This window comes from Mytilus trossulus, unplaced genomic scaffold (genome assembly GCF_036588685.1).
Source record: "Mytilus trossulus isolate FHL-02 unplaced genomic scaffold, PNRI_Mtr1.1.1.hap1 h1tg000899l__unscaffolded, whole genome shotgun sequence".
Classification (NCBI taxonomy): domain Eukaryota; kingdom Metazoa; phylum Mollusca; class Bivalvia; order Mytilida; family Mytilidae; genus Mytilus; species Mytilus trossulus.
The window spans coordinates 1-22,797 of record NW_026963538.1 but is presented as its reverse complement, the minus strand read 5'-3'; the positions used below and the strand labels follow the sequence as shown (position 1 = coordinate 22,797).

Here is a 22,797-nt window from a genome sequence, read left to right as displayed (position 1 = left end):
ATTCTCCCTTTTATTGCGACTTGCCGTATTTCACAAGCCGCTTTTTTTATTTTCACACCAGTTTTGTCATGCAGAAATCGTTTCATGCTGTTGGGTAATTAAAGCAAAGCAAGATCTCGTGTTTCGTGTGCTTTTTGTATATACATTTGCAAAATTTGTGTAGCTTGTTTTAAAATTAAAACACCGTGTCTGAGTAAGACATAGGATTTATAGGCTTTGGAAACTCGGAAACATTTGAGTATCGCTTCTCGGCCTTTTGGCTAAGATCAAAGTGTAGTATCTGTTCTTATCAGCTTAATATCTGATACGTACCCCATGTGGGTACTTCGATATTAAACTGATTTTTGCAACTAGGTGAGATGTTAGGTGCTTGCACCGCTCTTGCCACGAGTTGGCCTGGTATTGCAGTACCTCCAGGATCGGCTCACTCCCCATTTCGGGGAGAAAATTAAAATAGAAAAATAGCTCCTTCTATAGTCTGAGAAACAGCCCCAGTAAAATATTCTCTAATACTTTTTCTATATTATTTTATGTTATGTATTGTATAGTTTTACTCATTGTTGTAAATTAATTCTACTTCTCGCGCATGTAAAATAAATCGCATATTATTTTATTTTTTTATGTCTGTTCTCTGAAAAGTATTTTTTTCTTTTCTAATAATGTGATGGTTTTTTTTTTTTCTCTTTTTCTCTCTCGCTTGTATTCATAACAGCATATGTCAGTGTAATAATGTATTCTCGTTCCTTTAAAACAAACTCTATATAAATTTTTAGCGTTACGGAAAAACGCGGGGAAAATAATTACGTCCCCTTCTACTGTTTCAATCATCGTTAATAGCGACGTCGCCTCAGAACGAGGGCAAACGATGGAAACTACAGTCGGCCGGTAAGTTTTTTCCTCCTTTTAAAATTAATTTAAACATAGCTGTACCGGTTAATTCCTTTAAAAAATAGAACAGATGAACTGTTTGTGTGTTTTTTATTTAAACGACAGAGTGAAAAGTCCGTGCTGATTGTGAAAAAGCGTTGAATTTATTTTGTGATCAATGAAATTTTCAAGGCTTTGAAATCTGCGTTCGTCGGACATAGAATGAATTAAAATTGTCATGTTGTTTTGTTCGATTAAGATTAAATACGAATACGTATACGTATGACATACGTTTAAAAATGCATTCTCCCTTTTATTGCGACTTGCCGTATTTCACAAGCCGCTTTTTTTATTTTCACACCAGTTTTGTCATGCAGAAATCGTTTCATGCTGTTGGGTAATTAAAGCAAAGCAAGATCTCGTGTTTCGTGTGCTTTTTGTATATACATTTGCAAAATTTGTGTAGCTTGTTTTAAAATTAAAACACCGTGTCTGAGTAAGACATAGGATTTATAGGCTTTGGAAACTCGGAAACATTTGAGTATCGCTTCTCGGCCTTTTGGCTAAGATCAAAGTGTAGTATCTGTTCTTATCAGCTTAATATCTGATACGTACCCCATGTGGGTACTTCGATATTAAACTGATTTTTGCAACTAGGTGAGATGTTAGGTGCTTGCACCGCTCTTGCCACGAGTTGGCCTGGTATTGCAGTACCTCCAGGATCGGCTCACTCCCCATTTCGGGGAGAAAATTAAAATAGAAAAATAGCTCCTTCTATAGTCTGAGAAACAGCCCCAGTAAAATATTCTCTAATACTTTTTCTATATTATTTTATGTTATGTATTGTATAGTTTTACTCATTGTTGTAAATTAATTCTACTTCTCGCGCATGTAAAATAAATCGCATATTATTTTATTTTTTTATGTCTGTTCTCTGAAAAGTATTTTTTTCTTTTCTAATAATGTGATGGTTTTTTTTTTTTCTCTTTTTCTCTCTCGCTTGTATTCATAACAGCATATGTCAGTGTAATAATGTATTCTCGTTCCTTTAAAACAAACTCTATATAAATTTTTAGCGTTACGGAAAAACGCGGGGAAAATAATTACGTCCCCTTCTACTGTTTCAATCATCGTTAATAGCGACGTCGCCTCAGAACGAGGGCAAACGATGGAAACTACAGTCGGCCGGTAAGTTTTTTCCTCCTTTTAAAATTAATTTAAACATAGCTGTACCGGTTAATTCCTTTAAAAAATAGAACAGATGAACTGTTTGTGTGTGTTTTTTATTTAAACGACAGAGTGAAAAGTCCGTGCTGATTGTGAAAAAGCGTTGAATTTATTTTGTGATCAATGAAATTTTCAAGGCTTTGAAATCTGCGTTCGTCGGACATAGAATGAATTAAAATTGTCATGTTGTTTTGTTCGATTAAGATTAAATACGAATACGTATACGTATGACATACGTTTAAAAATGCATTCTCCCTTTTATTGCGACTTGCCGTATTTCACAAGCCGCTTTTTTTATTTTCACACCAGTTTTGTCATGCAGAAATCGTTTCATGCTGTTGGGTAATTAAAGCAAAGCAAGATCTCGTGTTTCGTGTGCTTTTTGTATATACATTTGCAAAATTTGTGTAGCTTGTTTTAAAATTAAAACACCGTGTCTGAGTAAGACATAGGATTTATAGGCTTTGGAAACTCGGAAACATTTGAGTATCGCTTCTCGGCCTTTTGGCTAAGATCAAAGTGTAGTATCTGTTCTTATCAGCTTAATATCTGATACGTACCCCATGTGGGTACTTCGATATTAAACTGATTTTTGCAACTAGGTGAGATGTTAGGTGCTTGCACCGCTCTTGCCACGAGTTGGCCTGGTATTGCAGTACCTCCAGGATCGGCTCACTCCCCATTTCGGGGAGAAAATTAAAATAGAAAAATAGCTCCTTCTATAGTCTGAGAAACAGCCCCAGTAAAATATTCTCTAATACTTTTTCTATATTATTTTATGTTATGTATTGTATAGTTTTACTCATTGTTGTAAATTAATTCTACTTCTCGCGCATGTAAAATAAATCGCATATTATTTTATTTTTTTATGTCTGTTCTCTGAAAAGTATTTTTTTCTTTTCTAATAATGTGATGGTTTTTTTTTTTTCTCTTTTTCTCTCTCGCTTGTATTCATAACAGCATATGTCAGTGTAATAATGTATTCTCGTTCCTTTAAAACAAACTCTATATAAATTTTTAGCGTTACGGAAAAACGCGGGGAAAATAATTACGTCCCCTTCTACTGTTTCAATCATCGTTAATAGCGACGTCGCCTCAGAACGAGGGCAAACGATGGAAACTACAGTCGGCCGGTAAGTTTTTTCCTCCTTTTAAAATTAATTTAAACATAGCTGTACCGGTTAATTCCTTTAAAAAATAGAACAGATGAACTGTTTGTGTGTTTTTTATTTAAACGACAGAGTGAAAAGTCCGTGCTGATTGTGAAAAAGCGTTGAATTTATTTTGTGATCAATGAAATTTTCAAGGCTTTGAAATCTGCGTTCGTCGGACATAGAATGAATTAAAATTGTCATGTTGTTTTGTTCGATTAAGATTAAATACGAATACGTATACGTATGACATACGTTTAAAAATGCATTCTCCCTTTTATTGCGACTTGCCGTATTTCACAAGCCGCTTTTTTTATTTTCACACCAGTTTTGTCATGCAGAAATCGTTTCATGCTGTTGGGTAATTAAAGCAAAGCAAGATCTCGTGTTTCGTGTGCTTTTTGTATATACATTTGCAAAATTTGTGTAGCTTGTTTTAAAATTAAAACACCGTGTCTGAGTAAGACATAGGATTTATAGGCTTTGGAAACTCGGAAACATTTGAGTATCGCTTCTCGGCCTTTTGGCTAAGATCAAAGTGTAGTATCTGTTCTTATCAGCTTAATATCTGATACGTACCCCATGTGGGTACTTCGATATTAAACTGATTTTTGCAACTAGGTGAGATGTTAGGTGCTTGCACCGCTCTTGCCACGAGTTGGCCTGGTATTGCAGTACCTCCAGGATCGGCTCACTCCCCATTTCGGGGAGAAAATTAAAATAGAAAAATAGCTCCTTCTATAGTCTGAGAAACAGCCCCAGTAAAATATTCTCTAATACTTTTTCTATATTATTTTATGTTATGTATTGTATAGTTTTACTCATTGTTGTAAATTAATTCTACTTCTCGCGCATGTAAAATAAATCGCATATTATTTTATTTTTTTATGTCTGTTCTCTGAAAAGTATTTTTTTCTTTTCTAATAATGTGATGGTTTTTTTTTTTTCTCTTTTTCTCTCTCGCTTGTATTCATAACAGCATATGTCAGTGTAATAATGTATTCTCGTTCCTTTAAAACAAACTCTATATAAATTTTTAGCGTTACGGAAAAACGCGGGGAAAATAATTACGTCCCCTTCTACTGTTTCAATCATCGTTAATAGCGACGTCGCCTCAGAACGAGGGCAAACGATGGAAACTACAGTCGGCCGGTAAGTTTTTTCCTCCTTTTAAAATTAATTTAAACATAGCTGTACCGGTTAATTCCTTTAAAAAATAGAACAGATGAACTGTTTGTGTGTTTTTTATTTAAACGACAGAGTGAAAAGTCCGTGCTGATTGTGAAAAAGCGTTGAATTTATTTTGTGATCAATGAAATTTTCAAGGCTTTGAAATCTGCGTTCGTCGGACATAGAATGAATTAAAATTGTCATGTTGTTTTGTTCGATTAAGATTAAATACGAATACGTATACGTATGACATACGTTTAAAAATGCATTCTCCCTTTTATTGCGACTTGCCGTATTTCACAAGCCGCTTTTTTTATTTTCACACCAGTTTTGTCATGCAGAAATCGTTTCATGCTGTTGGGTAATTAAAGCAAAGCAAGATCTCGTGTTTCGTGTGCTTTTTGTATATACATTTGCAAAATTTGTGTAGCTTGTTTTAAAATTAAAACACCGTGTCTGAGTAAGACATAGGATTTATAGGCTTTGGAAACTCGGAAACATTTGAGTATCGCTTCTCGGCCTTTTGGCTAAGATCAAAGTGTAGTATCTGTTCTTATCAGCTTAATATCTGATACGTACCCCATGTGGGTACTTCGATATTAAACTGATTTTTGCAACTAGGTGAGATGTTAGGTGCTTGCACCGCTCTTGCCACGAGTTGGCCTGGTATTGCAGTACCTCCAGGATCGGCTCACTCCCCATTTCGGGGAGAAAATTAAAATAGAAAAATAGCTCCTTCTATAGTCTGAGAAACAGCCCCAGTAAAATATTCTCTAATACTTTTTCTATATTATTTTATGTTATGTATTGTATAGTTTTACTCATTGTTGTAAATTAATTCTACTTCTCGCGCATGTAAAATAAATCGCATATTATTTTATTTTTTTATGTCTGTTCTCTGAAAAGTATTTTTTTCTTTTCTAATAATGTGATGGTTTTTTTTTTTTCTCTTTTTCTCTCTCGCTTGTATTCATAACAGCATATGTCAGTGTAATAATGTATTCTCGTTCCTTTAAAACAAACTCTATATAAATTTTTAGCGTTACGGAAAAACGCGGGGAAAATAATTACGTCCCCTTCTACTGTTTCAATCATCGTTAATAGCGACGTCGCCTCAGAACGAGGGCAAACGATGGAAACTACAGTCGGCCGGTAAGTTTTTTCCTCCTTTTAAAATTAATTTAAACATAGCTGTACCGGTTAATTCCTTTAAAAAATAGAACAGATGAACTGTTTGTGTGTTTTTTATTTAAACGACAGAGTGAAAAGTCCGTGCTGATTGTGAAAAAGCGTTGAATTTATTTTGTGATCAATGAAATTTTCAAGGCTTTGAAATCTGCGTTCGTCGGACATAGAATGAATTAAAATTGTCATGTTGTTTTGTTCGATTAAGATTAAATACGAATACGTATACGTATGACATACGTTTAAAAATGCATTCTCCCTTTTATTGCGACTTGCCGTATTTCACAAGCCGCTTTTTTTATTTTCACACCAGTTTTGTCATGCAGAAATCGTTTCATGCTGTTGGGTAATTAAAGCAAAGCAAGATCTCGTGTTTCGTGTGCTTTTTGTATATACATTTGCAAAATTTGTGTAGCTTGTTTTAAAATTAAAACACCGTGTCTGAGTAAGACATAGGATTTATAGGCTTTGGAAACTCGGAAACATTTGAGTATCGCTTCTCGGCCTTTTGGCTAAGATCAAAGTGTAGTATCTGTTCTTATCAGCTTAATATCTGATACGTACCCCATGTGGGTACTTCGATATTAAACTGATTTTTGCAACTAGGTGAGATGTTAGGTGCTTGCACCGCTCTTGCCACGAGTTGGCCTGGTATTGCAGTACCTCCAGGATCGGCTCACTCCCCATTTCGGGGAGAAAATTAAAATAGAAAAATAGCTCCTTCTATAGTCTGAGAAACAGCCCCAGTAAAATATTCTCTAATACTTTTTCTATATTATTTTATGTTATGTATTGTATAGTTTTACTCATTGTTGTAAATTAATTCTACTTCTCGCGCATGTAAAATAAATCGCATATTATTTTATTTTTTTATGTCTGTTCTCTGAAAAGTATTTTTTTCTTTTCTAATAATGTGATGGTTTTTTTTTTTTCTCTTTTTCTCTCTCGCTTGTATTCATAACAGCATATGTCAGTGTAATAATGTATTCTCGTTCCTTTAAAACAAACTCTATATAAATTTTTAGCGTTACGGAAAAACGCGGGGAAAATAATTACGTCCCCTTCTACTGTTTCAATCATCGTTAATAGCGACGTCGCCTCAGAACGAGGGCAAACGATGGAAACTACAGTCGGCCGGTAAGTTTTTTCCTCCTTTTAAAATTAATTTAAACATAGCTGTACCGGTTAATTCCTTTAAAAAATAGAACAGATGAACTGTTTGTGTGTTTTTTATTTAAACGACAGAGTGAAAAGTCCGTGCTGATTGTGAAAAAGCGTTGAATTTATTTTGTGATCAATGAAATTTTCAAGGCTTTGAAATCTGCGTTCGTCGGACATAGAATGAATTAAAATTGTCATGTTGTTTTGTTCGATTAAGATTAAATACGAATACGTATACGTATGACATACGTTTAAAAATGCATTCTCCCTTTTATTGCGACTTGCCGTATTTCACAAGCCGCTTTTTTTATTTTCACACCAGTTTTGTCATGCAGAAATCGTTTCATGCTGTTGGGTAATTAAAGCAAAGCAAGATCTCGTGTTTCGTGTGCTTTTTGTATATACATTTGCAAAATTTGTGTAGCTTGTTTTAAAATTAAAACACCGTGTCTGAGTAAGACATAGGATTTATAGGCTTTGGAAACTCGGAAACATTTGAGTATCGCTTCTCGGCCTTTTGGCTAAGATCAAAGTGTAGTATCTGTTCTTATCAGCTTAATATCTGATACGTACCCCATGTGGGTACTTCGATATTAAACTGATTTTTGCAACTAGGTGAGATGTTAGGTGCTTGCACCGCTCTTGCCACGAGTTGGCCTGGTATTGCAGTACCTCCAGGATCGGCTCACTCCCCATTTCGGGGAGAAAATTAAAATAGAAAAATAGCTCCTTCTATAGTCTGAGAAACAGCCCCAGTAAAATATTCTCTAATACTTTTTCTATATTATTTTATGTTATGTATTGTATAGTTTTACTCATTGTTGTAAATTAATTCTACTTCTCGCGCATGTAAAATAAATCGCATATTATTTTATTTTTTTATGTCTGTTCTCTGAAAAGTATTTTTTTCTTTTCTAATAATGTGATGGTTTTTTTTTTTTCTCTTTTTCTCTCTCGCTTGTATTCATAACAGCATATGTCAGTGTAATAATGTATTCTCGTTCCTTTAAAACAAACTCTATATAAATTTTTAGCGTTACGGAAAAACGCGGGGAAAATAATTACGTCCCCTTCTACTGTTTCAATCATCGTTAATAGCGACGTCGCCTCAGAACGAGGGCAAACGATGGAAACTACAGTCGGCCGGTAAGTTTTTTCCTCCTTTTAAAATTAATTTAAACATAGCTGTACCGGTTAATTCCTTTAAAAAATAGAACAGATGAACTGTTTGTGTGTTTTTTATTTAAACGACAGAGTGAAAAGTCCGTGCTGATTGTGAAAAAGCGTTGAATTTATTTTGTGATCAATGAAATTTTCAAGGCTTTGAAATCTGCGTTCGTCGGACATAGAATGAATTAAAATTGTCATGTTGTTTTGTTCGATTAAGATTAAATACGAATACGTATACGTATGACATACGTTTAAAAATGCATTCTCCCTTTTATTGCGACTTGCCGTATTTCACAAGCCGCTTTTTTTATTTTCACACCAGTTTTGTCATGCAGAAATCGTTTCATGCTGTTGGGTAATTAAAGCAAAGCAAGATCTCGTGTTTCGTGTGCTTTTTGTATATACATTTGCAAAATTTGTGTAGCTTGTTTTAAAATTAAAACACCGTGTCTGAGTAAGACATAGGATTTATAGGCTTTGGAAACTCGGAAACATTTGAGTATCGCTTCTCGGCCTTTTGGCTAAGATCAAAGTGTAGTATCTGTTCTTATCAGCTTAATATCTGATACGTACCCCATGTGGGTACTTCGATATTAAACTGATTTTTGCAACTAGGTGAGATGTTAGGTGCTTGCACCGCTCTTGCCACGAGTTGGCCTGGTATTGCAGTACCTCCAGGATCGGCTCACTCCCCATTTCGGGGAGAAAATTAAAATAGAAAAATAGCTCCTTCTATAGTCTGAGAAACAGCCCCAGTAAAATATTCTCTAATACTTTTTCTATATTATTTTATGTTATGTATTGTATAGTTTTACTCATTGTTGTAAATTAATTCTACTTCTCGCGCATGTAAAATAAATCGCATATTATTTTATTTTTTTATGTCTGTTCTCTGAAAAGTATTTTTTTCTTTTCTAATAATGTGATGGTTTTTTTTTTTTCTCTTTTTCTCTCTCGCTTGTATTCATAACAGCATATGTCAGTGTAATAATGTATTCTCGTTCCTTTAAAACAAACTCTATATAAATTTTTAGCGTTACGGAAAAACGCGGGGAAAATAATTACGTCCCCTTCTACTGTTTCAATCATCGTTAATAGCGACGTCGCCTCAGAACGAGGGCAAACGATGGAAACTACAGTCGGCCGGTAAGTTTTTTCCTCCTTTTAAAATTAATTTAAACATAGCTGTACCGGTTAATTCCTTTAAAAAATAGAACAGATGAACTGTTTGTGTGTTTTTTATTTAAACGACAGAGTGAAAAGTCCGTGCTGATTGTGAAAAAGCGTTGAATTTATTTTGTGATCAATGAAATTTTCAAGGCTTTGAAATCTGCGTTCGTCGGACATAGAATGAATTAAAATTGTCATGTTGTTTTGTTCGATTAAGATTAAATACGAATACGTATACGTATGACATACGTTTAAAAATGCATTCTCCCTTTTATTGCGACTTGCCGTATTTCACAAGCCGCTTTTTTTATTTTCACACCAGTTTTGTCATGCAGAAATCGTTTCATGCTGTTGGGTAATTAAAGCAAAGCAAGATCTCGTGTTTCGTGTGCTTTTTGTATATACATTTGCAAAATTTGTGTAGCTTGTTTTAAAATTAAAACACCGTGTCTGAGTAAGACATAGGATTTATAGGCTTTGGAAACTCGGAAACATTTGAGTATCGCTTCTCGGCCTTTTGGCTAAGATCAAAGTGTAGTATCTGTTCTTATCAGCTTAATATCTGATACGTACCCCATGTGGGTACTTCGATATTAAACTGATTTTTGCAACTAGGTGAGATGTTAGGTGCTTGCACCGCTCTTGCCACGAGTTGGCCTGGTATTGCAGTACCTCCAGGATCGGCTCACTCCCCATTTCGGGGAGAAAATTAAAATAGAAAAATAGCTCCTTCTATAGTCTGAGAAACAGCCCCAGTAAAATATTCTCTAATACTTTTTCTATATTATTTTATGTTATGTATTGTATAGTTTTACTCATTGTTGTAAATTAATTCTACTTCTCGCGCATGTAAAATAAATCGCATATTATTTTATTTTTTTATGTCTGTTCTCTGAAAAGTATTTTTTTCTTTTCTAATAATGTGATGGTTTTTTTTTTTTCTCTTTTTCTCTCTCGCTTGTATTCATAACAGCATATGTCAGTGTAATAATGTATTCTCGTTCCTTTAAAACAAACTCTATATAAATTTTTAGCGTTACGGAAAAACGCGGGGAAAATAATTACGTCCCCTTCTACTGTTTCAATCATCGTTAATAGCGACGTCGCCTCAGAACGAGGGCAAACGATGGAAACTACAGTCGGCCGGTAAGTTTTTTCCTCCTTTTAAAATTAATTTAAACATAGCTGTACCGGTTAATTCCTTTAAAAAATAGAACAGATGAACTGTTTGTGTGTTTTTTATTTAAACGACAGAGTGAAAAGTCCGTGCTGATTGTGAAAAAGCGTTGAATTTATTTTGTGATCAATGAAATTTTCAAGGCTTTGAAATCTGCGTTCGTCGGACATAGAATGAATTAAAATTGTCATGTTGTTTTGTTCGATTAAGATTAAATACGAATACGTATACGTATGACATACGTTTAAAAATGCATTCTCCCTTTTATTGCGACTTGCCGTATTTCACAAGCCGCTTTTTTTATTTTCACACCAGTTTTGTCATGCAGAAATCGTTTCATGCTGTTGGGTAATTAAAGCAAAGCAAGATCTCGTGTTTCGTGTGCTTTTTGTATATACATTTGCAAAATTTGTGTAGCTTGTTTTAAAATTAAAACACCGTGTCTGAGTAAGACATAGGATTTATAGGCTTTGGAAACTCGGAAACATTTGAGTATCGCTTCTCGGCCTTTTGGCTAAGATCAAAGTGTAGTATCTGTTCTTATCAGCTTAATATCTGATACGTACCCCATGTGGGTACTTCGATATTAAACTGATTTTTGCAACTAGGTGAGATGTTAGGTGCTTGCACCGCTCTTGCCACGAGTTGGCCTGGTATTGCAGTACCTCCAGGATCGGCTCACTCCCCATTTCGGGGAGAAAATTAAAATAGAAAAATAGCTCCTTCTATAGTCTGAGAAACAGCCCCAGTAAAATATTCTCTAATACTTTTTCTATATTATTTTATGTTATGTATTGTATAGTTTTACTCATTGTTGTAAATTAATTCTACTTCTCGCGCATGTAAAATAAATCGCATATTATTTTATTTTTTTATGTCTGTTCTCTGAAAAGTATTTTTTTCTTTTCTAATAATGTGATGGTTTTTTTTTTTTCTCTTTTTCTCTCTCGCTTGTATTCATAACAGCATATGTCAGTGTAATAATGTATTCTCGTTCCTTTAAAACAAACTCTATATAAATTTTTAGCGTTACGGAAAAACGCGGGGAAAATAATTACGTCCCCTTCTACTGTTTCAATCATCGTTAATAGCGACGTCGCCTCAGAACGAGGGCAAACGATGGAAACTACAGTCGGCCGGTAAGTTTTTTCCTCCTTTTAAAATTAATTTAAACATAGCTGTACCGGTTAATTCCTTTAAAAAATAGAACAGATGAACTGTTTGTGTGTTTTTTATTTAAACGACAGAGTGAAAAGTCCGTGCTGATTGTGAAAAAGCGTTGAATTTATTTTGTGATCAATGAAATTTTCAAGGCTTTGAAATCTGCGTTCGTCGGACATAGAATGAATTAAAATTGTCATGTTGTTTTGTTCGATTAAGATTAAATACGAATACGTATACGTATGACATACGTTTAAAAATGCATTCTCCCTTTTATTGCGACTTGCCGTATTTCACAAGCCGCTTTTTTTATTTTCACACCAGTTTTGTCATGCAGAAATCGTTTCATGCTGTTGGGTAATTAAAGCAAAGCAAGATCTCGTGTTTCGTGTGCTTTTTGTATATACATTTGCAAAATTTGTGTAGCTTGTTTTAAAATTAAAACACCGTGTCTGAGTAAGACATAGGATTTATAGGCTTTGGAAACTCGGAAACATTTGAGTATCGCTTCTCGGCCTTTTGGCTAAGATCAAAGTGTAGTATCTGTTCTTATCAGCTTAATATCTGATACGTACCCCATGTGGGTACTTCGATATTAAACTGATTTTTGCAACTAGGTGAGATGTTAGGTGCTTGCACCGCTCTTGCCACGAGTTGGCCTGGTATTGCAGTACCTCCAGGATCGGCTCACTCCCCATTTCGGGGAGAAAATTAAAATAGAAAAATAGCTACTTCTATAGTCTGAGAAACAGCCCCAGTAAAATATTCTCTAATACTTTTTCTATATTATTTTATGTTATGTATTGTATAGTTTTACTCATTGTTGTAAATTAATTCTACTTCTCGCGCATGTAAAATAAATCGCATATTATTTTATTTTTTTATGTCTGTTCTCTGAAAAGTATTTTTTTCTTTTCTAATAATGTGATGGTTTTTTTTTTTTCTCTTTTTCTCTCTCGCTTGTATTCATAACAGCATATGTCAGTGTAATAATGTATTCTCGTTCCTTTAAAACAAACTCTATATAAATTTTTAGCGTTACGGAAAAACGCGGGGAAAATAATTACGTCCCCTTCTACTGTTTCAATCATCGTTAATAGCGACGTCGCCTCAGAACGAGGGCAAACGATGGAAACTACAGTCGGCCGGTAAGTTTTTTCCTCCTTTTAAAATTAATTTAAACATAGCTGTACCGGTTAATTCCTTTAAAAAATAGAACAGATGAACTGTTTGTGTGTTTTTTATTTAAACGACAGAGTGAAAAGTCCGTGCTGATTGTGAAAAAGCGTTGAATTTATTTTGTGATCAATGAAATTTTCAAGGCTTTGAAATCTGCGTTCGTCGGACATAGAATGAATTAAAATTGTCATGTTGTTTTGTTCGATTAAGATTAAATACGAATACGTATACGTATGACATACGTTTAAAAATGCATTCTCCCTTTTATTGCGACTTGCCGTATTTCACAAGCCGCTTTTTTTATTTTCACACCAGTTTTGTCATGCAGAAATCGTTTCATGCTGTTGGGTAATTAAAGCAAAGCAAGATCTCGTGTTTCGTGTGCTTTTTGTATATACATTTGCAAAATTTGTGTAGCTTGTTTTAAAATTAAAACACCGTGTCTGAGTAAGACATAGGATTTATAGGCTTTGGAAACTCGGAAACATTTGAGTATCGCTTCTCGGCCTTTTGGCTAAGATCAAAGTGTAGTATCTGTTCTTATCAGCTTAATATCTGATACGTACCCCATGTGGGTACTTCGATATTAAACTGATTTTTGCAACTAGGTGAGATGTTAGGTGCTTGCACCGCTCTTGCCACGAGTTGGCCTGGTATTGCAGTACCTCCAGGATCGGCTCACTCCCCATTTCGGGGAGAAAATTAAAATAGAAAAATAGCTCCTTCTATAGTCTGAGAAACAGCCCCAGTAAAATATTCTCTAATACTTTTTCTATATTATTTTATGTTATGTATTGTATAGTTTTACTCATTGTTGTAAATTAATTCTACTTCTCGCGCATGTAAAATAAATCGCATATTATTTTATTTTTTTATGTCTGTTCTCTGAAAAGTATTTTTTTCTTTTCTAATAATGTGATGGTTTTTTTTTTTTCTCTTTTTCTCTCTCGCTTGTATTCATAACAGCATATGTCAGTGTAATAATGTATTCTCGTTCCTTTAAAACAAACTCTATATAAATTTTTAGCGTTACGGAAAAACGCGGGGAAAATAATTACGTCCCCTTCTACTGTTTCAATCATCGTTAATAGCGACGTCGCCTCAGAACGAGGGCAAACGATGGAAACTACAGTCGGCCGGTAAGTTTTTTCCTCCTTTTAAAATTAATTTAAACATAGCTGTACCGGTTAATTCCTTTAAAAAATAGAACAGATGAACTGTTTGTGTGTTTTTTATTTAAACGACAGAGTGAAAAGTCCGTGCTGATTGTGAAAAAGCGTTGAATTTATTTTGTGATCAATGAAATTTTCAAGGCTTTGAAATCTGCGTTCGTCGGACATAGAATGAATTAAAATTGTCATGTTGTTTTGTTCGATTAAGATTAAATACGAATACGTATACGTATGACATACGTTTAAAAATGCATTCTCCCTTTTATTGCGACTTGCCGTATTTCACAAGCCGCTTTTTTTATTTTCACACCAGTTTTGTCATGCAGAAATCGTTTCATGCTGTTGGGTAATTAAAGCAAAGCAAGATCTCGTGTTTCGTGTGCTTTTTGTATATACATTTGCAAAATTTGTGTAGCTTGTTTTAAAATTAAAACACCGTGTCTGAGTAAGACATAGGATTTATAGGCTTTGGAAACTCGGAAACATTTGAGTATCGCTTCTCGGCCTTTTGGCTAAGATCAAAGTGTAGTATCTGTTCTTATCAGCTTAATATCTGATACGTACCCCATGTGGGTACTTCGATATTAAACTGATTTTTGCAACTAGGTGAGATGTTAGGTGCTTGCACCGCTCTTGCCACGAGTTGGCCTGGTATTGCAGTACCTCCAGGATCGGCTCACTCCCCATTTCGGGGAGAAAATTAAAATAGAAAAATAGCTCCTTCTATAGTCTGAGAAACAGCCCCAGTAAAATATTCTCTAATACTTTTTCTATATTATTTTATGTTATGTATTGTATAGTTTTACTCATTGTTGTAAATTAATTCTACTTCTCGCGCATGTAAAATAAATCGCATATTATTTTATTTTTTTATGTCTGTTCTCTGAAAAGTATTTTTTTCTTTTCTAATAATGTGATGGTTTTTTTTTTTTCTCTTTTTCTCTCTCGCTTGTATTCATAACAGCATATGTCAGTGTAATAATGTATTCTCGTTCCTTTAAAACAAACTCTATATAAATTTTTAGCGTTACGGAAAAACGCGGGGAAAATAATTACGTCCCCTTCTACTGTTTCAATCATCGTTAATAGCGACGTCGCCTCAGAACGAGGGCAAACGATGGAAACTACAGTCGGCCGGTAAGTTTTTTCCTCCTTTTAAAATTAATTTAAACATAGCTGTACCGGTTAATTCCTTTAAAAAATAGAACAGATGAACTGTTTGTGTGTTTTTTATTTAAACGACAGAGTGAAAAGTCCGTGCTGATTGTGAAAAAGCGTTGAATTTATTTTGTGATCAATGAAATTTTCAAGGCTTTGAAATCTGCGTTCGTCGGACATAGAATGAATTAAAATTGTCATGTTGTTTTGTTCGATTAAGATTAAATACGAATACGTATACGTATGACATACGTTTAAAAATGCATTCTCCCTTTTATTGCGACTTGCCGTATTTCACAAGCCGCTTTTTTTATTTTCACACCAGTTTTGTCATGCAGAAATCGTTTCATGCTGTTGGGTAATTAAAGCAAAGCAAGATCTCGTGTTTCGTGTGCTTTTTGTATATACATTTGCAAAATTTGTGTAGCTTGTTTTAAAATTAAAACACCGTGTCTGAGTAAGACATAGGATTTATAGGCTTTGGAAACTCGGAAACATTTGAGTATCGCTTCTCGGCCTTTTGGCTAAGATCAAAGTGTAGTATCTGTTCTTATCAGCTTAATATCTGATACGTACCCCATGTGGGTACTTCGATATTAAACTGATTTTTGCAACTAGGTGAGATGTTAGGTGCTTGCACCGCTCTTGCCACGAGTTGGCCTGGTATTGCAGTACCTCCAGGATCGGCTCACTCCCCATTTCGGGGAGAAAATTAAAATAGAAAAATAGCTCCTTCTATAGTCTGAGAAACAGCCCCAGTAAAATATTCTCTAATACTTTTTCTATATTATTTTATGTTATGTATTGTATAGTTTTACTCATTGTTGTAAATTAATTCTACTTCTCGCGCATGTAAAATAAATCGCATATTATTTTATTTTTTTATGTCTGTTCTCTGAAAAGTATTTTTTTCTTTTCTAATAATGTGATGGTTTTTTTTTTTTCTCTTTTTCTCTCTCGCTTGTATTCATAACAGCATATGTCAGTGTAATAATGTATTCTCGTTCCTTTAAAACAAACTCTATATAAATTTTTAGCGTTACGGAAAAACGCGGGGAAAATAATTACGTCCCCTTCTACTGTTTCAATCATCGTTAATAGCGACGTCGCCTCAGAACGAGGGCAAACGATGGAAACTACAGTCGGCCGGTAAGTTTTTTCCTCCTTTTAAAATTAATTTAAACATAGCTGTACCGGTTAATTCCTTTAAAAAATAGAACAGATGAACTGTTTGTGTGTTTTTTATTTAAACGACAGAGTGAAAAGTCCGTGCTGATTGTGAAAAAGCGTTGAATTTATTTTGTGATCAATGAAATTTTCAAGGCTTTGAAATCTGCGTTCGTCGGACATAGAATGAATTAAAATTGTCATGTTGTTTTGTTCGATTAAGATTAAATACGAATACGTATACGTATGACATACGTTTAAAAATGCATTCTCCCTTTTATTGCGACTTGCCGTATTTCACAAGCCGCTTTTTTTATTTTCACACCAGTTTTGTCATGCAGAAATCGTTTCATGCTGTTGGGTAATTAAAGCAAAGCAAGATCTCGTGTTTCGTGTGCTTTTTGTATATACATTTGCAAAATTTGTGTAGCTTGTTTTAAAATTAAAACACCGTGTCTGAGTAAGACATAGGATTTATAGGCTTTGGAAACTCGGAAACATTTGAGTATCGCTTCTCGGCCTTTTGGCTAAGATCAAAGTGTAGTATCTGTTCTTATCAGCTTAATATCTGATACGTACCCCATGTGGGTACTTCGATATTAAACTGATTTTTGCAACTAGGTGAGATGTTAGGTGCTTGCACCGCTCTTGCCACGAGTTGGCCTGGTATTGCAGTACCTCCAGGATCGGCTCACTCCCCATTTCGGGGAGAAAATTAAAATAGAAAAATAGCTCCTTCTATAGTCTGAGAAACAGCCCCAGTAAAATATTCTCTAATACTTTTTCTATATTATTTTATGTTATGTATTGTATAGTTTTACTCATTGTTGTAAATTAATTCTACTTCTCGCGCATGTAAAATAAATCGCATATTATTTTATTTTTTTATGTCTGTTCTCTGAAAAGTATTTTTTTCTTTTCTAATAATGTGATGGTTTTTTTTTTTTCTCTTTTTCTCTCTCGCTTGTATTCATAACAGCATATGTCAGTGTAATAATGTATTCTCGTTCCTTTAAAACAAACTCTATATAAATTTTTAGCGTTACGGAAAAACGCGGGGAAAATAATTACGTCCCCTTCTACTGTTTCAATCATCGTTAATAGCGACGTCGCCTCAGAACGAGGGCAAACGATGGAAACTACAGTCGGCCGGTAAGTTTTTTCCTCCTTTTAAAATTAATTTAAACATAGCTGTACCGGTTAATTCCTTTAAAAAATAGAACAGATGAACTGTTTGTGTGTTTTTTATTTAAACGACAGAGTGAAAAGTCCGTGCTGATTGTGAAAAAGCGTTGAATTTATTTTGTGATCAATGAAATTTTCAAGGCTTTGAAATCTGCGTTCGTCGGACATAGAATGAATTAAAATTGTCATGTTGTTTTGTTCGATTAAGATTAAATACGAATACGTATACGTATGACATACGTTTAAAAATGCATTCTCCCTTTTATTGCGACTTGCCGTATTTCACAAGCCGCTTTTTTTATTTTCACACCAGTTTTGTCATGCAGAAATCGTTTCATGCTGTTGGGTAATTAAAGCAAAGCAAGATCTCGTGTTTCGTGTGCTTTTTGTATATACATTTGCAAAATTTGTGTAGCTTGTTTTAAAATTAAAACACCGTGTCTGAGTAAGACATAGGATTTATAGGCTTTGGAAACTCGGAAACATTTGAGTATCGCTTCTCGGCCTTTTGGCTAAGATCAAAGTGTAGTATCTGTTCTTATCAGCTTAATATCTGATACGTACCCCATGTGGGTACTTCGATATTAAACTGATTTTTGCAACTAGGTGAGATGTTAGGTGCTTGCACCGCTCTTGCCACGAGTTGGCCTGGTATTGCAGTACCTCCAGGATCGGCTCACTCCCCATTTCGGGGAGAAAATTAAAATAGAAAAATAGCTCCTTCTATAGTCTGAGAAACAGCCCCAGTAAAATATTCTCTAATACTTTTTCTATATTATTTTATGTTATGTATTGTATAGTTTTACTCATTGTTGTAAATTAATTCTACTTCTCGCGCATGTAAAATAAATCGCATATTATTTTATTTTTTTATGTCTGTTCTCTGAAAAGTATTTTTTTCTTTTCTAATAATGTGATGGTTTTTTTTTTTTCTCTTTTTCTCTCTCGCTTGTATTCATAACAGCATATGTCAGTGTAATAATGTATTCTCGTTCCTTTAAAACAAACTCTATATAAATTTTTAGCGTTACGGAAAAACGCGGGGAAAATAATTACGTCCCCTTCTACTGTTTCAATCATCGTTAATAGCGACGTCGCCTCAGAACGAGGGCAAACGATGGAAACTACAGTCGGCCGGTAAGTTTTTTCCTCCTTTTAAAATTAATTTAAACATAGCTGTACCGGTTAATTCCTTTAAAAAATAGAACAGATGAACTGTTTGTGTGTTTTTTATTTAAACGACAGAGTGAAAAGTCCGTGCTGATTGTGAAAAAGCGTTGAATTTATTTTGTGATCAATGAAATTTTCAAGGCTTTGAAATCTGCGTTCGTCGGACATAGAATGAATTAAAATTGTCATGTTGTTTTGTTCGATTAAGATTAAATACGAATACGTATACGTATGACATACGTTTAAAAATGCATTCTCCCTTTTATTGCGACTTGCCGTATTTCACAAGCCGCTTTTTTTATTTTCACACCAGTTTTGTCATGCAGAAATCGTTTCATGCTGTTGGGTAATTAAAGCAAAGCAAGATCTCGTGTTTCGTGTGCTTTTTGTATATACATTTGCAAAATTTGTGTAGCTTGTTTTAAAATTAAAACACCGTGTCTGAGTAAGACATAGGATTTATAGGCTTTGGAAACTCGGAAACATTTGAGTATCGCTTCTCGGCCTTTTGGCTAAGATCAAAGTGTAGTATCTGTTCTTATCAGCTTAATATCTGATACGTACCCCATGTGGGTACTTCGATATTAAACTGATTTTTGCAACTAGGTGAGATGTTAGGTGCTTGCACCGCTCTTGCCACGAGTTGGCCTGGTATTGCAGTACCTCCAGGATCGGCTCACTCCCCATTTCGGGGAGAAAATTAAAATAGAAAAATAGCTCCTTCTATAGTCTGAGAAACAGCCCCAGTAAAATATTCTCTAATACTTTTTCTATATTATTTTATGTTATGTATTGTATAGTTTTACTCATTGTTGTAAATTAATTCTACTTCTCGCGCATGTAAAATAAATCGCATATTATTTTATTTTTTTATGTCTGTTCTCTGAAAAGTATTTTTTTCTTTTCTAATAATGTGATGGTTTTTTTTTTTTCTCTTTTTCTCTCTCGCTTGTATTCATAACAGCATATGTCAGTGTAATAATGTATTCTCGTTCCTTTAAAACAAACTCTATATAAATTTTTAGCGTTACGGAAAAACGCGGGGAAAATAATTACGTCCCCTTCTACTGTTTCAATCATCGTTAATAGCGACGTCGCCTCAGAACGAGGGCAAACGATGGAAACTACAGTCGGCCGGTAAGTTTTTTCCTCCTTTTAAAATTAATTTAAACATAGCTGTACCGGTTAATTCCTTTAAAAAATAGAACAGATGAACTGTTTGTGTGTTTTTTATTTAAACGACAGAGTGAAAAGTCCGTGCTGATTGTGAAAAAGCGTTGAATTTATTTTGTGATCAATGAAATTTTCAAGGCTTTGAAATCTGCGTTCGTCGGACATAGAATGAATTAAAATTGTCATGTTGTTTTGTTCGATTAAGATTAAATACGAATACGTATACGTATGACATACGTTTAAAAATGCATTCTCCCTTTTATTGCGACTTGCCGTATTTCACAAGCCGCTTTTTTTATTTTCACACCAGTTTTGTCATGCAGAAATCGTTTCATGCTGTTGGGTAATTAAAGCAAAGCAAGATCTCGTGTTTCGTGTGCTTTTTGTATATACATTTGCAAAATTTGTGTAGCTTGTTTTAAAATTAAAACACCGTGTCTGAGTAAGACATAGGATTTATAGGCTTTGGAAACTCGGAAACATTTGAGTATCGCTTCTCGGCCTTTTGGCTAAGATCAAAGTGTAGTATCTGTTCTTATCAGCTTAATATCTGATACGTACCCCATGTGGGTACTTCGATATTAAACTGATTTTTGCAACTAGGTGAGATGTTAGGTGCTTGCACCGCTCTTGCCACGAGTTGGCCTGGTATTGCAGTACCTCCAGGATCGGCTCACTCCCCATTTCGGGGAGAAAATTAAAATAGAAAAATAGCTCCTTCTATAGTCTGAGAAACAGCCCCAGTAAAATATTCTCTAATACTTTTTCTATATTATTTTATGTTATGTATTGTATAGTTTTACTCATTGTTGTAAATTAATTCTACTTCTCGCGCATGTAAAATAAATCGCATATTATTTTATTTTTTTATGTCTGTTCTCTGAAAAGTATTTTTTTCTTTTCTAATAATGTGATGGTTTTTTTTTTTTCTCTTTTTCTCTCTCGCTTGTATTCATAACAGCATATGTCAGTGTAATAATGTATTCTCGTTCCTTTAAAACAAACTCTATATAAATTTTTAGCGTTACGGAAAAACGCGGGGAAAATAATTACGTCCCCTTCTACTGTTTCAATCATCGTTAATAGCGACGTCGCCTCAGAACGAGGGCAAACGATGGAAACTACAGTCGGCCGGTAAGTTTTTTCCTCCTTTTAAAATTAATTTAAACATAGCTGTACCGGTTAATTCCTTTAAAAAATAGAACAGATGAACTGTTTGTGTGTTTTTTATTTAAACGACAGAGTGAAAAGTCCGTGCTGATTGTGAAAAAGCGTTGAATTTATTTTGTGATCAATGAAATTTTCAAGGCTTTGAAATCTGCGTTCGTCGGACATAGAATGAATTAAAATTGTCATGTTGTTTTGTTCGATTAAGATTAAATACGAATACGTATACGTATGACATACGTTTAAAAATGCATTCTCCCTTTTATTGCGACTTGCCGTATTTCACAAGCCGCTTTTTTTATTTTCACACCAGTTTTGTCATGCAGAAATCGTTTCATGCTGTTGGGTAATTAAAGCAAAGCAAGATCTCGTGTTTCGTGTGCTTTTGTATATACATTTGCAAAATTTGTGTAGCTTGTTTTAAAATTAAAACACCGTGTCTGAGTAAGACATAGGATTTATAGGCTTTGGAAACTCGGAAACATTTGAGTATCGCTTCTCGGCCTTTTGGCTAAGATCAAAGTGTAGTATCTGTTCTTATCAGCTTAATATCTGATACGTACCCCATGTGGGTACTTCGATATTAAACTGATTTTTGCAACTAGGTGAGATGTTAGGTGCTTGCACCGCTCTTGCCACGAGTTGGCCTGGTATTGCAGTACCTCCAGGATCGGCTCACTCCCCATTTCGGGGAGAAAATTAAAATAGAAAAATAGCTCCTTCTATAGTCTGAGAAACAGCCCCAGTTAAAATATTCTCTAATACTTTTTCTATATTATTTTATGTTATGTATTGTATAGTTTTACTCATTGTTGTAAATTAATTCTACTTCTCGCGCATGTAAAATAAATCGCATATTATTTTATTTTTTTATGTCTGTTCTCTGAAAAGTATTTTTTTCTTTTCTAATAATGTGATGGTTTTTTTTTTTTCTCTTTTTCTCTCTCGCTTGTATTCATAACAGCATATGTCAGTGTAATAATGTATTCTCGTTCCTTTAAAACAAACTCTATATAAATTTTTAGCGTTACGGAAAAACGCGGGGAAAATAATTACGTCCCCTTCTACTGTTTCAATCATCGTTAATAGCGACGTCGCCTCAGAACGAGGGCAAACGATGGAAACTACAGTCGGCCGGTAAGTTTTTTCCTCCTTTTAAAATTAATTTAAACATAGCTGTACCGGTTAATTCCTTTAAAAATAGAACAGATGAACTGTTTGTGTGTTTTTTATTTAAACGACAGAGTGAAAAGTCCGTGCTGATTGTGAAAAAGCGTTGAATTTATTTTGTGATCAATGAAATTTTCAAGGCTTTGAAATCTGCGTTCGTCGGACATAGAATGAATTAAAATTGTCATGTTGTTTTGTTCGATTAAGATTAAATACGAATACGTATACGTATGACATACGTTTAAAAATGCATTCTCCCTTTTATTGCGACTTGCCGTATTTCACAAGCCGCTTTTTTTATTTTCACACCAGTTTTGTCATGCAGAAATCGTTTCATGCTGTTGGGTAATTAAAGCAAAGCAAGATCTCGTGTTTCGTGTGCTTTTTGTATATACATTTGCAAAATTTGTGTAGCTTGTTTTAAAATTAAAACACCGTGTCTGAGTAAGACATAGGATTTATAGGCTTTGGAAACTCGGAAACATTTGAGTATCGCTTCTCGGCCTTTTGGCTAAGATCAAAGTGTAGTATCTGTTCTTATCAGCTTAATATCTGATACGTACCCCATGTGGGTACTTCGATATTAAACTGATTTTTGCAACTAGGTGAGATGTTAGGTGCTTGCACCGCTCTTGCCACGAGTTGGCCTGGTATTGCAGTACCTCCAGGATCGGCTCACTCCCCATTTCGGGGAGAAAATTAAAATAGAAAAATAGCTCCTTCTATAGTCTGAGAAACAGCCCCAGTAAAATATTCTCTAATACTTTTTCTATATTATTTTATGTTATGTATTGTATAGTTTTACTCATTGTTGTAA

At 34.4% G+C, this 22,797-nt stretch overlaps 20 non-coding genes across 20 annotated transcripts; all 20 read left to right on the top strand.

Moving 5' to 3' along the window:
- The first annotated feature begins 240 nt into the window (after positions 1-240).
- LOC134703175 (U2 spliceosomal RNA) lies at positions 241-433 on the top strand. Its single transcript, XR_010104794.1, has one exon. It is a non-coding gene; the product is annotated as a U2 spliceosomal RNA (small nuclear RNA).
- Positions 434-1,410: 977 nt separating this feature from the next.
- LOC134703173 (U2 spliceosomal RNA) lies at positions 1,411-1,603 on the top strand. The gene has a single exon (XR_010104793.1). It is a non-coding gene; the product is annotated as a U2 spliceosomal RNA (small nuclear RNA).
- A 979-nt stretch (positions 1,604-2,582) lies between these two features.
- Positions 2,583-2,775, top strand: LOC134703172 (U2 spliceosomal RNA). Its single transcript, XR_010104792.1, has one exon. It is a non-coding gene; the product is annotated as a U2 spliceosomal RNA (small nuclear RNA).
- Positions 2,776-3,752: 977 nt separating this feature from the next.
- Positions 3,753-3,945, top strand: LOC134703171 (U2 spliceosomal RNA). Its single transcript, XR_010104791.1, has one exon. It is a non-coding gene; the product is annotated as a U2 spliceosomal RNA (small nuclear RNA).
- Positions 3,946-4,922: 977 nt separating this feature from the next.
- On the top strand, positions 4,923-5,115 carry LOC134703170 (U2 spliceosomal RNA). The gene has a single exon (XR_010104790.1). It is a non-coding gene; the product is annotated as a U2 spliceosomal RNA (small nuclear RNA).
- Positions 5,116-6,092: 977 nt separating this feature from the next.
- LOC134703168 (U2 spliceosomal RNA) lies at positions 6,093-6,285 on the top strand. The gene has a single exon (XR_010104788.1). It is a non-coding gene; the product is annotated as a U2 spliceosomal RNA (small nuclear RNA).
- Positions 6,286-7,262: 977 nt separating this feature from the next.
- Positions 7,263-7,455, top strand: LOC134703167 (U2 spliceosomal RNA). Its single transcript, XR_010104787.1, has one exon. It is a non-coding gene; the product is annotated as a U2 spliceosomal RNA (small nuclear RNA).
- A 977-nt stretch (positions 7,456-8,432) lies between these two features.
- On the top strand, positions 8,433-8,625 carry LOC134703166 (U2 spliceosomal RNA). Its single transcript, XR_010104786.1, has one exon. It is a non-coding gene; the product is annotated as a U2 spliceosomal RNA (small nuclear RNA).
- A 977-nt stretch (positions 8,626-9,602) lies between these two features.
- On the top strand, positions 9,603-9,795 carry LOC134703165 (U2 spliceosomal RNA). Its single transcript, XR_010104785.1, has one exon. It is a non-coding gene; the product is annotated as a U2 spliceosomal RNA (small nuclear RNA).
- Positions 9,796-10,772: 977 nt separating this feature from the next.
- On the top strand, positions 10,773-10,965 carry LOC134703164 (U2 spliceosomal RNA). The gene has a single exon (XR_010104784.1). It is a non-coding gene; the product is annotated as a U2 spliceosomal RNA (small nuclear RNA).
- A 977-nt stretch (positions 10,966-11,942) lies between these two features.
- On the top strand, positions 11,943-12,135 carry LOC134703162 (U2 spliceosomal RNA). Its single transcript, XR_010104783.1, has one exon. It is a non-coding gene; the product is annotated as a U2 spliceosomal RNA (small nuclear RNA).
- Positions 12,136-13,112: 977 nt separating this feature from the next.
- Positions 13,113-13,305, top strand: LOC134703161 (U2 spliceosomal RNA). The gene has a single exon (XR_010104782.1). It is a non-coding gene; the product is annotated as a U2 spliceosomal RNA (small nuclear RNA).
- Positions 13,306-14,282: 977 nt separating this feature from the next.
- Positions 14,283-14,475, top strand: LOC134703160 (U2 spliceosomal RNA). Its single transcript, XR_010104781.1, has one exon. It is a non-coding gene; the product is annotated as a U2 spliceosomal RNA (small nuclear RNA).
- A 977-nt stretch (positions 14,476-15,452) lies between these two features.
- On the top strand, positions 15,453-15,645 carry LOC134703159 (U2 spliceosomal RNA). Its single transcript, XR_010104780.1, has one exon. It is a non-coding gene; the product is annotated as a U2 spliceosomal RNA (small nuclear RNA).
- A 977-nt stretch (positions 15,646-16,622) lies between these two features.
- Positions 16,623-16,815, top strand: LOC134703158 (U2 spliceosomal RNA). Its single transcript, XR_010104779.1, has one exon. It is a non-coding gene; the product is annotated as a U2 spliceosomal RNA (small nuclear RNA).
- A 977-nt stretch (positions 16,816-17,792) lies between these two features.
- LOC134703188 (U2 spliceosomal RNA) lies at positions 17,793-17,985 on the top strand. Its single transcript, XR_010104806.1, has one exon. It is a non-coding gene; the product is annotated as a U2 spliceosomal RNA (small nuclear RNA).
- A 977-nt stretch (positions 17,986-18,962) lies between these two features.
- Positions 18,963-19,155, top strand: LOC134703187 (U2 spliceosomal RNA). The gene has a single exon (XR_010104805.1). It is a non-coding gene; the product is annotated as a U2 spliceosomal RNA (small nuclear RNA).
- Positions 19,156-20,132: 977 nt separating this feature from the next.
- On the top strand, positions 20,133-20,325 carry LOC134703181 (U2 spliceosomal RNA). The gene has a single exon (XR_010104800.1). It is a non-coding gene; the product is annotated as a U2 spliceosomal RNA (small nuclear RNA).
- Positions 20,326-21,301: 976 nt separating this feature from the next.
- LOC134703169 (U2 spliceosomal RNA) lies at positions 21,302-21,494 on the top strand. Its single transcript, XR_010104789.1, has one exon. It is a non-coding gene; the product is annotated as a U2 spliceosomal RNA (small nuclear RNA).
- A 977-nt stretch (positions 21,495-22,471) lies between these two features.
- LOC134703157 (U2 spliceosomal RNA) lies at positions 22,472-22,664 on the top strand. The gene has a single exon (XR_010104778.1). It is a non-coding gene; the product is annotated as a U2 spliceosomal RNA (small nuclear RNA).
- Positions 22,665-22,797: the final 133 nt, after the last annotated feature.